The 15,932-nt window shown below is 40.3% G+C and overlaps 1 long non-coding RNA gene across 1 annotated transcript in view; it reads left to right on the top strand.

Moving 5' to 3' along the window:
* Window positions 1-15,853, top strand: part of LOC111551354 — a 23,717-nt gene extending 7,864 nt beyond the window's left edge. Inside the window, exons 4-6 of the long non-coding RNA XR_002734341.1 lie at window positions 9,396-9,405; window positions 12,664-12,934; window positions 15,009-15,853. This is a non-coding gene — a long non-coding RNA (uncharacterized LOC111551354). The remainder of the gene's footprint in view (window positions 1-9,395; window positions 9,406-12,663; window positions 12,935-15,008) is intronic.
* The last annotated feature ends 79 nt before the right edge of the window (window positions 15,854-15,932 follow it).

The raw sequence follows: 15,932 nt of genomic DNA, 5'->3' as shown, positions 1-15,932 counted from the left end.
GCTACTTGGGAGGCTGAGGCAGGAGAATGGCGTAAACCCGGGGGGCAGAGCTTGCAGTGGGCTGAGATCCAGCCACTGCACTCCAGCCTGCGCGACAGAGCGAGACTCCGTCTCAAAAAAATAAATAAATAAAATAAAATAGGTGATTCAAATCACTGAGTACTATTCCAACAAATGTAACTATGGTATTCTCAAATGTGATTTACAATATTTAAACATAGGACAGGGATAAAGAATTGAGGAAAATTGTTTTTTTTTTCTGTTTTGTTATCAAAAACTCCCAATCAAAAAATCTGTTACATTTCAGTATGTGGCAACAATTCTAAAATAAATACTAAAGTCAAGTCTTGTTTCTTATAAAATGCCAAAAAATAAATAAATAAATAAGAGAGAGAGAAAGCATCATGCTGGTAAGTCCTGCCAATGTATCTGGCTTTTCTCTGGCTTTTCCAATGCTTGCAGGGAAGGAGTATTTTTTTTATTACAAGTTTCTCTGAGCCAGTTACTCTTTTCTAAATTTTCTCCCATTTTTAAAATCCATACTAATTAAAAGAGGCGAATTGGCCTGACAAAGCCATCAGGCAAATCCTTGTCTTTCTTATATTTTTAGCCCAAGGTCTACAATGCCTTCTACTTTGCCACAACCACAAAGTTCCCCCTGCCACATCTTCACTGACAACAGATTGTACTGTGATCTATTGATTCCAGCCATTGAATGGACAAAAATGATAGCATAAGATGATATGAATAAATACATAGATGATCACTGTAGCAACTGGGAAGTCAGAAGATAGTTATATGCCAACATCCCACACAGAGACCATCACAAAATAAAACACAAACTAACAAAGCTTATTCAAGAAGAAGTAGATTGCTGATGTACCTTCAGAATAAAAATAAATAAATAAACAAACAATTAAAAAGTGGATAACTTTATAGCTCTATTTATATTAACGAAATAAACTCTCCAGGTTCAGAAGCCTTCATTGATGAATTATTTATCAAACATTTAATGGAAAAATAATATCCACCCTACATAAACTTTAAAAAAAAATAAATCAGAGATGTGAGAACATTTAACAACTTGTATTAGGAGACCAACATTATGTAGTCTGTTATACCAAAGACACGCAAGACAAAAGAGAAAAGTATAGGCCAACATCTCTCATTTTTAATTTTTTTTTTTTAATTTTAAGTTCTGGGGTACATGTGCAGGACGTGCAGGTTTGTTACATAGGTAAATGTGTGCCGTGGTGGCTTGCTGCACCTATCAACCCATCACCTAGATATTAAGCCCCGCATGCATTAGCTACTTTTCCTGATTCTCTCACTCCCACCACCCCCAGCAACCCTACAGGCCCCAGTATGTATTTTTCCCCTCCCTGTGTTCATGTGGTCTCATTGTTCACCTCCCACTTATAAGTGAGAACATGTGGTGCTTGATTTTCTGTTCCTGCGTTAGTTTGCTGAGGATAGTGGTTTCCAGCTCCATCCATGTCCCTGCAAAAGTCATGATCTCTTTCCTGTCTATGGCTGCATAGTATTCCATGGTGTATATCTACCACATTTTGTTTATCCAGTCTGTGATTGATGGGCATTTGGGTTGGTTCCATGTCTTTGCTATTGTGAATAATGCTGCAGTGAACATATGCATGCATATATCTTTATAATAGAATGATTTATATTCCTTTGGGACCCAGTAATGGGATTGCTGGATCAAATGGTATTTCTGGTTCTATGTCTCTGAGGAATTGCCATACTGTCTTCGACAATGGTTGAACTAATTTACATTCCCACCAACAGTGTAAAAGCGTTCCTATTTCTCCACAGCCTCACCAACATCTGTTGTTTCTTGACTTTTTAATAATCACCATTCTGACTGGCATGATATGGTATCTCATTGTGGTTTTGATTTGCATTTCTCTAATGATTCAGTGATGTTAAGTTTTGTTCCATATGTTTGTTGGCTGCATAAATGTCTTCTTTTGAGAAGCATCTGTTCATGTCTTTTCCTCACTTTTTAATGGAGTTGTTTGGTTTCTTTTTCTTGTAAATTTGTTTAAGTTCCTTGTAGATTCTGGATATTAGGACTTTGTCAGATGGATGGATTGCAAAAATTTTCTCCCATTCTGTAGGTTTTCTCTTCACTCTGATGATAGTTTCTTTTGCTGTGCAGAAACTCTTTAGTTTAATTAGATCCTGTTTGTCATTTTTTGCTTTTGTTGTAATTGCTTTTGATATTTTTGTCATAAAATCTTTGCCCATGCTTGTGTCCTGAATGGTATTGTCTAGATTTTCTTCTAGAGTTCTTATAGTTTTGAGTTTTACATTTAAGTCTTTAATTCATCTTGAGTTAATTTTGTATAAGGTGTAAGGAAGGGGTTCAGTTTCCATTTTCTGCATATGGCTAGCCAGTTCTCCCAGCATCATTTATTAAGTAGGGAGTCCTTTCCCCCATTGCTTGTTTTTGTCAGGTTTGGAGAAGATCAGGTGCTTGTAGATGTGCAGTCTTATTTCTGAGTTCTCTATTCCATTCCATTAGTCTATGTGTCTGTTTTTGCACCAGTACCATGCTGTTTTGGTTACTGTAGCCTTGTAGTATAGTTTGAAGTTGGGTAGCATTATGCTTCCAGCTTTGCTCTTTTTGCTTAGGATTGTCTTGGCTACAGGGGCTCTTTTTTTGGTTCCATATGAATTTTAAAGTAGTTTTTTCTAACTCTGTGAAGAATGTCAATGGCAGTTTAATGGGAATAGCATTGAATCTATAAATTGCTTTGGGCATTATGGCCGTTTTCATGATATTGATTCTTCCTATCCATGAGTATGAAGTGTTTTTGCCTTTGTTTGTGTCCTCTCTGATTTCCTCAAGCAGTGGTTTGTAGTTCTCCTTGAAGAGGTCCTTCACTTTGCTTGTTAGCTGTATTCTTAGGTATTTGATTCTCTTTGTAGCAGTCATGAATGGGAGTTCATTCATGATTTGGCTCTCTGCTTGTCTATTTTTTGTGTCTAGGAATGCTAGTGATTTTTGCACATTAATTTTGTATCCTGAGACTGCTGAAGTTGCTTATTACCTTAAGAAGCTTTGCAGCTGAGGTGATGGGGTTTTCTAGATACAGGATCATGTGATCTGCCAAAAGAGATAGTTTGACTTCCTCTCTTTCAATTCGAATACCTTTTATTTCTTTCTCTTGCTTGACTGCCTTGGCCAGAACTTCTGATGCTATGTTGAATAGGAATGGTGAGAGAGAGCATCTTTGTATTGTGCAGGTTTTCAAGAGGAATGCTTCCAGCTTTTGTACATTCAGTATGATATTGGCTGTGAGTGTGTCATAAATGGCCCTTATTATTTTGAGGTATGTTCCATCAATACCTAGTTTATTGAGAATTTTTAACATGAAGGATGTTGAATTTTATCAAAAGCCTTTTCTGTGTCTATTGAGATAATCATGTGGTTTTTGCCTTTAGTGCTGTTTATGTGATGAATTATGTTTATTGATTTGCATATGTTGAACCAGCCTTGCATCCTGGGATGAAGCTAACTTGATCGTGGTGGATAAGCTTTTTGATATGCTGCTGGATTTGGTTTGCCAGTATTTTATTGAGGATTTTTGCATCAGTGTTCATCAGGGATATTGGCCTGAAGTTTTCTTTATTTGTTGTATCTCTGCCAGGTTTTGGTATCAGAATGATGCTGGCCTCATAAAATGAGTTAAGGATTAGTCCCTCCTTTTCAATTGTTTGGAATAGTTTCAGAAGAAATGCTACCAGCTCCTCTTTGTACATCTGGTAGAAATCAGCTGTAAATCCATCTGGTCCTGGGCTTTTTTTGGTTGGTAGGTTATTTATTACTGCCTCAATTTCAGAACTTGTTAGTCTATTCATGTATTCAACTTCTTCCTGGTTAGTCTTGGGAGGGTGTATGTGTCCAGGAATTTATCTATTTCTTCTAGATTTTCTAGTTTATTTGCATAGAGGTGTTTATAGTATTCTCTGATGGTTGTTTGTATTTCTGTGAGGTCAGTGGTAATATCCCCTTTATCATTTTTTATTGTGTCTAATTGACTCCTCTCTCTTTTCTTCTTTATTAGTCTAGCTGGCAGTCTATCTATTTTATTAATTTTTTCAAAAATGCAGCTCCTGGATTTGTTGAGTTATTGAAGGGTTTGTTGTGTCTCTGTCTCCTTCAGTTCTGCTCCAATCTTGGTTATTTCTTGTCTTCTGCTAGCTTTTGACTTTCTTTGCTCTTAGTTCTCTAGTTCTTTTAGTTGTGATGTTAGGATGTCAATTGCAGATCCGTAGGCATTTAGTGCTATGAATTTCCCTCTTAACACTGCTTTAGCTGCATCCCAGAGATTCTGAGGTGTATGTTCACTCTTTGTTCACATTGGTTTCAAATAACTTCTTGATTTCTGCCTTAATTTCACTATTTATCCGGGAGTCATTCAGGAGCAGGTTGTTCAATTTCCATATAGTTGTGTAGTTTTGAATGGGATTCTTAATCTTGAGTTCTCATTTGATTGCACTGTGGTCTGAGAGACTGTTTGTTATTATTTCAGTTCTTTTGCATTTGTTGAGAAGTGTTTTACTTCCAATTATGTGATCAGTTTTAGAGTAAGCACCATATGGCACTGAGAAGAATATATATTTGTTGTTTTTTTGGGTGGAGAGTTCTGTAGATATCTATCAGGTCCACTTGGTACAGAGCTAAATTCAAGTCCTGAATATCTTTTTAAATTTTCCATCTTGATGTTTAATATTGACAGTGGGGTGTTAAAGTCTCCCACTATTATTGTGTGGGAGTCTAAGTCTCTTTGTAGGTCTCTAAGAACTTGTTTTATGAATCTGGTTGCTCCTGGATTGGGTGTATGTATATTTAGGATGGTTAGTTCTTCTTATTGAATTGAGCACTTTACCATTATATAATGCCCTTCTTTGTCTTTTTTGATCTTTGTTGGTTTAAAGTCTGTTTTGTCAGAAACTAGGATTGCAACCCCTGCTTTTTCTGCTTTCCATTTGCTTGGTAAATTTTCCTCCATTCCTTTATTTTGAGCCTAAGTGTGTCTTTGCACATGAGATGGGTCTCTTGAATATAGCACACTGATGGGTCTTGACTCTTTATCCAGCTTGCCATTCTATATCTTTTAATTGGGACATTTAGCCAATTTACATTTAAGGTTAATATTATTATGTGTGAATTTGATTCTGTCATCATGATGCTAGCGACCAATATCTCTCATGAACATAGTCACAAAAGATTAGCAAACTGAATCCAGAAATATTTAAAAAGGACATACTTGGGCATATTCTAGGAAGGCAAGTTTAGTTCAACATTCAAAGCCAATCAGTAAAACTCTTGATCTCAATGGACTAAAATAGTACAATTATATAATTATCTCAATACATGCAAAAAAAAAGTGTTTATAAAATTCAACATACATTCATCATAAAAAATTTCAGCAAACTGGGAATAGAAAGAAATTTCCTCAATATGATAAATCTTATTTATAAACAACCTACAGTTAGCATCATTTTTAATGGTAAAAAATCAAATGCTTCCCCCTAAGGTTCTAGCCAGTGCTAGAAAAATAAAATATGTAAATTTAGTTAGGATTCAATATACGAAGTCAATATAAAAAATAGTTTTTCTGTTTACTAGCAAGAAACAATTGGAAATGTAAAATGTTAAAAATACAATTTATAATAATTTTTAAAACATGAAATACTTAGTGATGTAAGACCTCTACATTGAAATAATGTTTTTAAATACTGAGAGAAACTATGGTAGAACAAATAAAGAGACAGAGTATGCTCATGGCTTGGAATAGTCAATATTGCTAAAATGTCAGTTCTCCCCAAATTAGCCTGTAGATTCAACATAACCTAAACAAAACCTCAACAGCCTTTTTGGGGGGTAAAAATTAACAACTTATATAAAAATGCAAAGGACCTAAAGATTATTCTGAAAAAAAATAACAAAGTTGGAAGAGTCATGTTATTTGATTTTAAGATTTATTCTAAAGCTACAGGAATCAAGACAGTGCAATACTGGTGTAAGAATAGACATATAGACCAAAGGAACAGACAAGGGAGTCCAGAAATAGACCACAAATACAGAGTCAATTGATTTTCAACAAAAGTGCCAAGGTAATTCAATGGAGAAAGGATAGCTCTTCAACAAATGGTACTATAACAATTGGACATTCACACATCAAAACAAATGAACATTGACCATTACTTCATACTATATACAAAAATTAACTTGAAATGGATTACAGACCTACATGTAAGTCAAAATTATAAAACTTCTGAGAAAACATAGGATGAAATTATATGATCTTGAATTAGGCAAAGCTTTCTCAGAAAGGACACAAACATCTCAAACCATATAAGAAAAATTTGATACTTTGGACCTTATCAAAATTAAAATGTTCTGCTCTTCAAAAGATGGCATATGAATGTAGCTCAATAAAGCTGCTATAAAAAAATAAACTTCTTTCTTTTCTTTTCTTTCTTTCTTTCTTTTTTTTTTCAAAGACAGGGTCTTACTTTGTTGACCAAGCTGGAATGCAATGTCATGATATCCACTCACTGCAAACTCCAGCTCCCAAGTTCAAGCAATTCTCCTGCCTCAGCCTCCAGAGTAGCTGAGATTACAGGCATGTGCCACCATACCCAGCTAATTTTTGTATTTTTAGTAGAGAAAGGGTTTCGCCAAGTTGGCCAGGCTGTTCTCAAACTCCTGACTTCAAGTGATCCACCCACCTCAACCTCCCAAAGTGCTGGGATTACCATGCCTGGGCAAAAAGATAATATTAAGAAAAAAATTTAAAGCCACAGACAGAAAAATTTTATAAAATTTTATGTCTATAACTTGTATCCAGAATATATAAAGAACTTTGACAGCTCAAAAATAAAAATATTTTTTGAATCGAACTAAAAAATGATCAAAATATTTGAACAGACACTTTCACCAACAAATATACATATTAATGGAAATTTGTTCATTAAAAGATGCTAATTTGAATTTTGGGGAATGTAAATTAAGATATGACAAAGTACCATTGCATACCCACTAGAATGTCTAAAATTACAAGGAGAGACATTATCAAACATTTGACAAGCGTATGGAGCAACTGAAACTCTCTTACATCGATGGTGGGAATGAAAAATGATAAAACCACTTTAAAACAGTTTGGCAGTTTTTATAAAATTAAATACACATTTACTTTATGATCCAGCAATACCACTCTCAGGGATTTATGCAAGAGAAATGAATTCATATGTCTACACAAAGACCTGTATTCACATTATAATTACAATTTTATTCATAATAGCTAAAGACTGGAAACAGCCCAAATGTCCACCGACAGGGAAATGGATAAACAAATTCCACTACATTCAGACCATGGAATAATAGTCAGCAATGAGAAAAAAAAAAATACTGATTCATGCAACAATATGAATTATTCTCAAAACTGATATACTATTAGCAACCAGAAACAAAAGGCTATATTTTATTTGATTCTATTAATATTACATTTTGGAAAACAGATCAGCTATTGCCAGGAAGTGGGGGTGGGTGAGGAGATCAACTGCAAAGATGCATGAGAGGATTTCTGGAGTTGATGGACGTATTCTGTATCTTGACAAGGCAGTTACATGACTGCAGGTAATCAACAATACTTACTGAATTATGTATAGTACAGGGGTAAATTTTGTTAAAATTAGTCCCTAATAAACCTGACTCTTAAAAGCAAAAGCAAAAGTAGAAAAGAACCACCTTAGAGAAGAACAAAGAAGGGGGGAAATGCTGAAATCTTACATTATTCAGGCTAAGAGGTCCATGTGTATGGAGGACTCCATGATGGAATAACCTTTCTTCCCACTAACCAATAATTTAGCATTTATATGGTGCTCACCCTGGGAAAACAAATAAGGAAGTTAAGAATTTATATTTATATATTTATATTTTTTAATCCCTACCACTGAAAGGTCTAGACAGACCTTCCAACCTTAATTCAGGTTGTTCAAGAAAGAACAGTTCAAGTTTAGTGAAATTACACATAGGAAAAGATATTGACATATCTTTAATACTAAAAATAGAATTAAAAAGGGTCTTTTACAGTTCCCCAAAGGAGGTAAAGATATTTTACACACATTCATTCTTAGCTCTGGATAGATCTATGGATGCATAGAAATTCAGATCCAGCAAGATGTTGTGGAACTAAATAGTTTTGCCCAAGAGAGAAACATGACTGGATTGACATGTTGAAAGTGCTGGAAGACACTCTGGCAGTCGCAGTGTGGAAAGGGAATTTGATCAGGGCAAATTCAGATAGATAGACCCGGTTGCTGAAAGTATCCCTTGAACAGATGCTAAAGCCCTTGCCTAGGGAAATTGGGAGTGACAGAGTTAGAGGCAACAACTCAGTGGGACTCGGCCATTGGTCGAATGTGAGGGAGGGATGAGGGAGAAAGTAGCATGGGGGATCACATTAAGGTTTCTGACTTGGTGGAAGATGATGTTATACCAAAAGACTCTGGTAAGAGGGGCAAGACGGTATGCTTGGGAAGAGGAAGTGTTCCCTTGTGACACCTATCCGTGTTGATCTGGGCATTTCATCTTGGCTTTTTCCAGAACCCCTTCTCTGCCCTAGTCAAGGTTTGGGGTCTCTCCTCTGTCTTCTCACATTATATTAAACTATGACATAATTAATAAATGATCTGTTTTATGTCCACCTCTCCTGTTTAACTTGAAGCTACTCAAGGGCAGGATCTGTGACTTCTCCGTCTTTAGATCAAGTCCAAACTCCTTATCATGGCTTAACAGGCCTGGATGACCTCACTGCTGTGTCCCTTCTTTCCTCTCAGCACCCCACAACTTCTCCACCAAGCCATTCCTCTCTTACCTGCAGACTGTACATTGCTAGTCCCTCTGCCTGGAATGTTCTTCCTCCTCACAGTCTGATATGGTTTGACTGTGTCCCCAACCAAATCTCATCTTGAATTGTAGCTCCCATAATTTCCATGTGTTGTGGGAGGGACCCAGTGGGAGATAATTGAATCATGGGGGCTGTTTCCCCCATACTTTCTCATGGTAGTGAGTAAGTCTCATGAGATATGATGGTTTTATGAGGGGAAACCCTTTTACTTGACTCTCATTCTCTCTCTTGCCTGCCGTCATATAAGACATGACTTTTGCCTTCTGCCATAATTGTGAGGCCTCCCCAGGCACGTGGAGATGTGAGTCCATTAAGCCTCTTTTACTTTGTAATTTACTCAGTCTTGGGTATGTCTTTAACAGCAGCATGAAAATGGACTAATACACAGTCCCTCCCATGCCTGGAAATGTCTTGATCATTTCTTGTTCTCAGCTAAGCCACAGTTTTCTTTAGGAAACCTTCAGTAGCCCCCAATCCTGTATAGGAGCCCTTCCAGAATATTCCCATGGCACCTCTGCTTCCAGTTATATTAGTACCTACCACTCTATTATACTTGTTTTCCCCATTACCCTCTAAGTTCCATCTCAGCATGGTAGCAGTTGTCATAATGTCTTAGTCCATTCAGGCTGCTATAAAAAAATACCTTAGACTGGGCAATTTATAAACAACAGAAATGTATTCCTCATAGTTCTGGAGGCTGGGAAGTCCAAGATTAAAGTGCCAGCAGAGTCATTGGCTGGTGAGGGCTGCACTCTGCTTCAAAGATAGTGTCTTCTGGCTGCCTACTCATATGACAGTGGGGATGAACAAGCTCCCTCAGGCCTCTTTCCTAAGAGCACTAATCCCACAGATGAGGGCTCTGCCTCATGACCTAATAAGCTCCAAAAGGTTCCACCTCTTAATCGTAGTGCACTGGAAGCCGGGTGCAGTGGCTCACACCTGTAATCTCAGTACTTCGGGAGGCAGAGGCGAGCGGATCAACTGAGGTCGGGAGCTTGAGACCAGCCTGGCCAACTTATTGAAACCCCGTCTTTACTAATAACACACAAAAAATTAGCCAGGCCTGGTGGCACTCGCCTGTAATCCCAGCTACTCAGGAGGCTGAGGCATGAGAATCGCCTGAACCCGGGAGGCAGAAGTTGGAGTGGGCTGAGATCATGCCACTGAACTCCAGACTGGGGAACAGAGTGAAACTGTGTCTCAAAATGTATATATATATATACACACATACATACATACACACATACACACACGCACACACAAATTTGGTGGGGACACAAACATTCAGGCTATAACAAATAATAAGAATTTTTAAAATAATGACAATATTGGCTAATATTTATTAGGTACGTAATATATGCCAGACATCCTACTGAGTATTTTGATGTATTAACTCACTTCGACTTTACTACAACCCTTCAGGGTGGGTCCTTTCACAGTCACATTTTACAGATCAGGAAACTGAAATATCGAGAAGCAAGTAACTTGCTCAAGGTCAACATTCTACAAAGAATATTAATAAACAACAGCTATTTATTTCATTCTCCCTGGTTCCTAGCATGATCCTGTCAGGGAATAGACGTTCAGTAAATGTTTGTGGACTTGATCTGACGTGAGCAGGTTGTACCTGAGCTGGCAGTGCTGCCTGGCACAGAAGAGAGGGCAGACCGGGCCAAATGCTCATAAACACAGGGCACCTATACCAGGCTTTGATGAACACTCTCTAGCACCACTGCTTGGAGCCAGAAGGAGGCTTCTATATCTGACAGTTTGTATCCAGAACATATAAAGAACTTTTGGTCTGGACATGGTGGCTCACACCTGCAATCCTAGCACTTTGGGAGGTCGAGGTGGGAGAATTGCTTGAACCCAGGAGTTTGAGGACAGCCTGGTCAATATGGTGAGACTCCAACTCTACAAAAAAAAAAAGTTATTTTTTATTTTTTTATTTTTTTAGATGGAGTCTTGCTCTGTCACCTAGGCTGGAGTGCAGTGGCACAATCTTGGCTAACTGCAACCTCCACCTTCCCAGGTTCAAGTGATTCTCCTGCCTCAGTCTCCCAAGTAGCTGTGATTACAGGCACCCGCCACCACGCCTGGCTAATTTTGGCATTTTTAGTAGAGATGGGGTTTCACCATGTTGGCCAGGCTAGTCTCGAACTCCTGACCTGACATCCACCCACCTTGGCCTCCCAAAGTGCTGGGATTACAGGTGTGAGCCACCACGCCCAGCCAATAAAAAATATTTTCCAAAAATTGAAGTAGTTGGGCACAGTGGCTCACACCTGTAATCCCAGCACTCTGGGAAGCTGAGGGGGGCAATCACCTGAGGTCAGGAGTTCGAGACCAGCCTGGCTAACATGGTGAAACCCCGTCCGTCTCTACTAAAAATTGCAAAATTAGCCAGGCGTGGTAGCGGGCGCCTGTAATCCCAACTACTTGGGAGGCTGAGGCAGGAGAATCACTTGAACCTGGGAGATGGAGGTTGCAGTGTGCCAAGATTGTGCCACTGCACTCCAACCTGGGTGACAGAGCGAGACTCCATCTCAAAAAAAAAAATTAAACTAAAAGATGGTCAAAATATTTGAACAGACAGTTTCACCAAAGAATACACATTAATAGCAAATTAGTTCATTAAAAAAATGCTAATAGAAATTTAGCATGGTGGAAAGCTGCTCTCAGTACAGCTCCAAGAAGCTTTTTTATTTCCAGGGAACATGCCCTAGACACAGGCCTACAATCGACCCTGTGCTGACCTGGTGATCTTCCCACTTCTTCCCAAAATGATTCCACGTGCACAGGCCGTCCTCACCTCGCCTGCAGTGGCTGGTTCTCTCTTGTGGTCATGCAGTGGGGTTCCTGAAGACCTTCCTGGATAGCTACTAAGGCAAGTTCATGCATCTGATTAATGGAGGTGCCTCTGAGGGGGTTGTTCACCCTGCCTGTCAGCCATTCAGAGAAGGATCCTCAGAGAATATCCCAGAATAGAGTGGGCGGGATAGCAGTGGCTCCCAGCCTCAAGTGCACAGTAGTAACCCCTGCTGAGTTTTCAAAACACTGATACATAGAATGCACCCTGAATTAATTAAATCAGAATTCCTGGGGGTGGGACCCAGGCATCAGTATTTTTTAAGCACCCTGGAACACTCCACAGTCCAGACCCACTGCAGAGGCGCTCAGGCTTGTTTTCTCTCTCTGGCCTTGGTCCCCTGGCACAGAGTTTGAGAACAGTGGATGTCTGCCATGTGAGATGGGATAGGTGAACCCTGGAGAGCAAGCGAGACCACGTAATCTCGAATGTGGTAAAGCCCTGCGGGGAGAAGCCAGCCTCTGTGCAGGGTTCTTGTGCTCTGAACGTCATAACCTGGTCTAAATGTTGAAGGGAAAGTGGTACCTCCCCACTCACTCCTGAAGGGGCGGGTGGGGGGAGGGTGGCTGTGGGAGTTGGATCTGTATCTCCAGGACTTGATCTGTTCTCCTCTGAAGAACATCTGGAGCTTTCTACCCCTTAGAGATATTTATGTGTCTTTTACAGACTGGACACACAATCTCCAGGGAACAGTGGGGTGAAATGGTTTGCCTACATTCTCCTCACACTCAGATTTCTCCCTCCAGGGCCGATTTCAGAGGATCTGAGTTTTTAGTTTGTTCTGGCAAACCTCAGCATCTTTACATATCTCCTCATGATTTGGCTTTTGGCAAAAACTGGCTCTGACCTGAGGCCTGAAGACCTGGAAATCCCAGCAGGCTGCAAACCAGCAGCAACCACCATGGGTCAGTCCTTTTGAGATGCTGCTGATTACCCACTCATCCGCCAAGTTAGCCAGTGATAAGCCATGGATTCACCACACTCAGATAAAACCTGTTCCTCTGGCATCCCTCCAGAAAAAAAAGGCATGCTCTTGTGAACCCTAAGATGGCCTTAAGTTAATATTCAATGCCCAGCCAAAGACCCTAAATCAGAAATCATAAACGGAATATGTGCTTTTCAGGTTGGCATTATTCTCCCCAAAACCCTTCTTGCATGCAGGATATAATGAACCAAAAATAATTTTTAGTAATTTTTTTTTGAGACAGAGTCTCACTCTGTCACCCAGGCTGGAGTACAGTGGCGCAATCTCAGCTCACTGCAACCTCCACTTCTCAAGTTCAAGCAATTCTCATTCTTCAGCCTCCCAAGTGGCTAGGACTATAGGCGTGCACCACCATGTCCAGCTAATTTTTGTATTTTTAGTAGAGACAGGGTTTCATCACTTTGCTCGGGCTGGTCTTGAACTCCTGACCTCAAGTGAGCCACATCTGCCTCGGCCTCCCAGAGTGCTAGGATTACAGGCATGAGCCACTGCACCCAGCTATGAATCAGAAATACTTTTTAATAGGCTTAGGATTGTTCTCTTGAATTCCTTAAGGGATTCACTTTAATACTTGGGCATTTTTTTTTTTTTTTTTTTAATCATGGTGTTCCAACAAGCAGGATGCCAATCAGGTGCTCCTGAGCCCTTCAGATTCAGGAGTGATGTTTTCATTTCCCATCATTATCCCACAATGCACCCCTTAGCATTAAGTAGCCAAAAAGGTAGACAACCATATTCCCCATGATTGAAAAATTAATGAATAGAAAAAGGGGATTAAAACCAGCCCAATTGTCCCATAGAAGTGATATTACAGTTTTTAAAAGAAACATAAAAACCCTTCCTGTTTTTAAAATTTAAAACTTACATTTATCTCATCTGAATTCCTTCCTCAAAAAACAGACACTCAGGCAAAAACAAAAACCTGAAACTCATCAGATCACTGTATCCAGACGGAGACGCCAGACCCCTCATCCATCATGATTACTTCCATACTCCTCCTTAATTCCTGTTTTCCCACTTTTCCTGTTATACAAAACCCTCAATTTTAGCCAGTCAGACAAACACATTTGAGACTCTATCTCCTATTCTTCTTGGCTGCAACACCCCATTAAAGCTTTCTTCCCTGGCAATACTTACTGTCTCAGTGATTGGCATTCTGTGTAACAAGCAGCAGGACCTAGACTGGATCTCTGGTGTTTCAGTAGCATTACCTTTTAGTAAATGCTGTTGTGTTGTGCCCAGGTTCCCTTTATGAAACCCAGATCCCACAGGTTAAAAGGCTCAGCTCCACAAGACTTCAGACACCAGCCACAAATGGGGTCCCCAGGTGACCCACACTTCTGCCCAGTGGACTATAAATTCAAGGGTTCCATGACTTTCCCCACCCAGCTTTGATAATTCACTAGAATCCTCACAGAACTCAGGAAAATGCCATACCTACTATTACACTTTATTATGATGGACACACATGAGCAGCCAGATGGAGGGGTATTGAGGAAGGGTCTGAATGCAGGAGCCTCTGTCCCTGGAAAGGTGGGATGAGCCACTCTCCTGGATATGTTCACCAACTCAGAAGCTCTCCAAGCCCCATTGTGTAGGGATTTCTTTTTTTTTTTTTTTTTTGAGACAGAGTCTTGCTCTGTCACCCAGGCTGGAGTGCTGTGGCTGGATCTCAGCTCACTGCAAGCTCCGCCTCCCGGGTTCACGCCATTCTCCTGCCTCAGCCTCCCGGGTAGCTGTGACTACAGGTGCTGCCACCTCGCCCGGCTAGTTTTTTGTAGTTTTTAGTAGAGACGGGGTTTCACCGTGTTAGCCAGGATGGTCTCGATCTCCTGACCTCGTGATCCGCCCATCTCGGCCTCCCAAAGTGCTGGGATTACAGGCTTGAGCCACCGCGCCCGACCATGTAGGGATTTTTTTATGGCAGTTTCAGTAAGTACACATGATTGATTAAATCATTGGCCATTGGTGATTGAACTCAATCTCTAGCCTCTCTCCAGCTCTCAGAGGTGGGAGAGCAAGGCTGGAAGTTCTAACCTTCTCAGTACCTGGTTGGTTTTTCCTGTGTCCAGGCCCCATCCTAAAGCTACCTAGGCCCCCTCTCCCCAACAAGAATCATCTCATTAGCAAAAGAGTAATTTCCAAGGGGGTTAGGAGCTCTATGCTGGGAACCAGGGACCAAGATTAATATATATTTTGTATTATACCACAGGTACCAATCACCCTCCAGATCTAAGAATGGCTTCAGGCTGGGGCTGTGGTCACCTCTTTACCCAGCTTCTCCCCGGCCCTATTCTGCTTCACTTGCATCCTTAAAGGTTTCACCCAAGAGCTCTTCATCAAGATAGCACCTATAAAGCCAGACACACTGATATATGCCTATAATCCTAGCACTTTGGGAGGCCAAGGTAGGAGGATGGCTTGAGCCCAGGAGTTCAAGACCAGCCTGGACAACATAGTGAGGCCCCATCTCTACAAAAAAATAAAAAATTACCCAGGTGTGGTGCTGCATGCCTCTAGTCTCAGCTATTCAGGAGGCTGTGGCAGGAAGATGGCTTGAGCCCAGGAGGTTGAGGCTGCAGTGAGTTAAGATCATGCCACTGCACCCATCTTGGGCAACAGAGGGAGACCTTGTCTCTAAAAAAATAAAAACAATTTACAACAGTAAGCACCTGTACACAAACCCCATCTCCAGCCCTGTTTCTAGGGCTTCCAATTTAACACACCTAGAGGCTGGGCATAGTGGCTCACGCCTGTAATCCCAACACTTTGGGGGCCAAGGTGAGTGGATCACTTGAGGTCAGGAGTTTGAGACCAGCCTGGCCAACATGGCAAAACCCCATCTCTACTAAAAATGCAAAAATTAGCTGGGCGTGGTGGCACACGCCTGTAATCCCAGCTACTCAGGAGGCTGAGACAGGAGAATCAGTTGAACCCAGGAGGTGGAGGTTGCAGTGAGCCAAGATCACACCACTGTACCCCAGCCTGGGCAATGAAGGAAGATTCTGTCTCAAAAAATAAATAAATAAATAATATAAAACATACCTGGAGCTTTCTACATCCCATAGGTATCTGTGTGTCTTTCTCATGCCCTATTTGAAGAAATTCTTTTTTTTTTTTTTTTTTTTTTTTTTTT

The sequence above is a fragment of the Piliocolobus tephrosceles genome, chromosome 10, assembly GCF_002776525.5.
Source record: "Piliocolobus tephrosceles isolate RC106 chromosome 10, ASM277652v3, whole genome shotgun sequence".
Taxonomy (NCBI): domain Eukaryota; kingdom Metazoa; phylum Chordata; class Mammalia; order Primates; family Cercopithecidae; genus Piliocolobus; species Piliocolobus tephrosceles.
The sequence above is the reverse complement of the archived record's forward strand: the minus strand, read 5'-3'. Positions and strand labels throughout refer to the sequence as shown.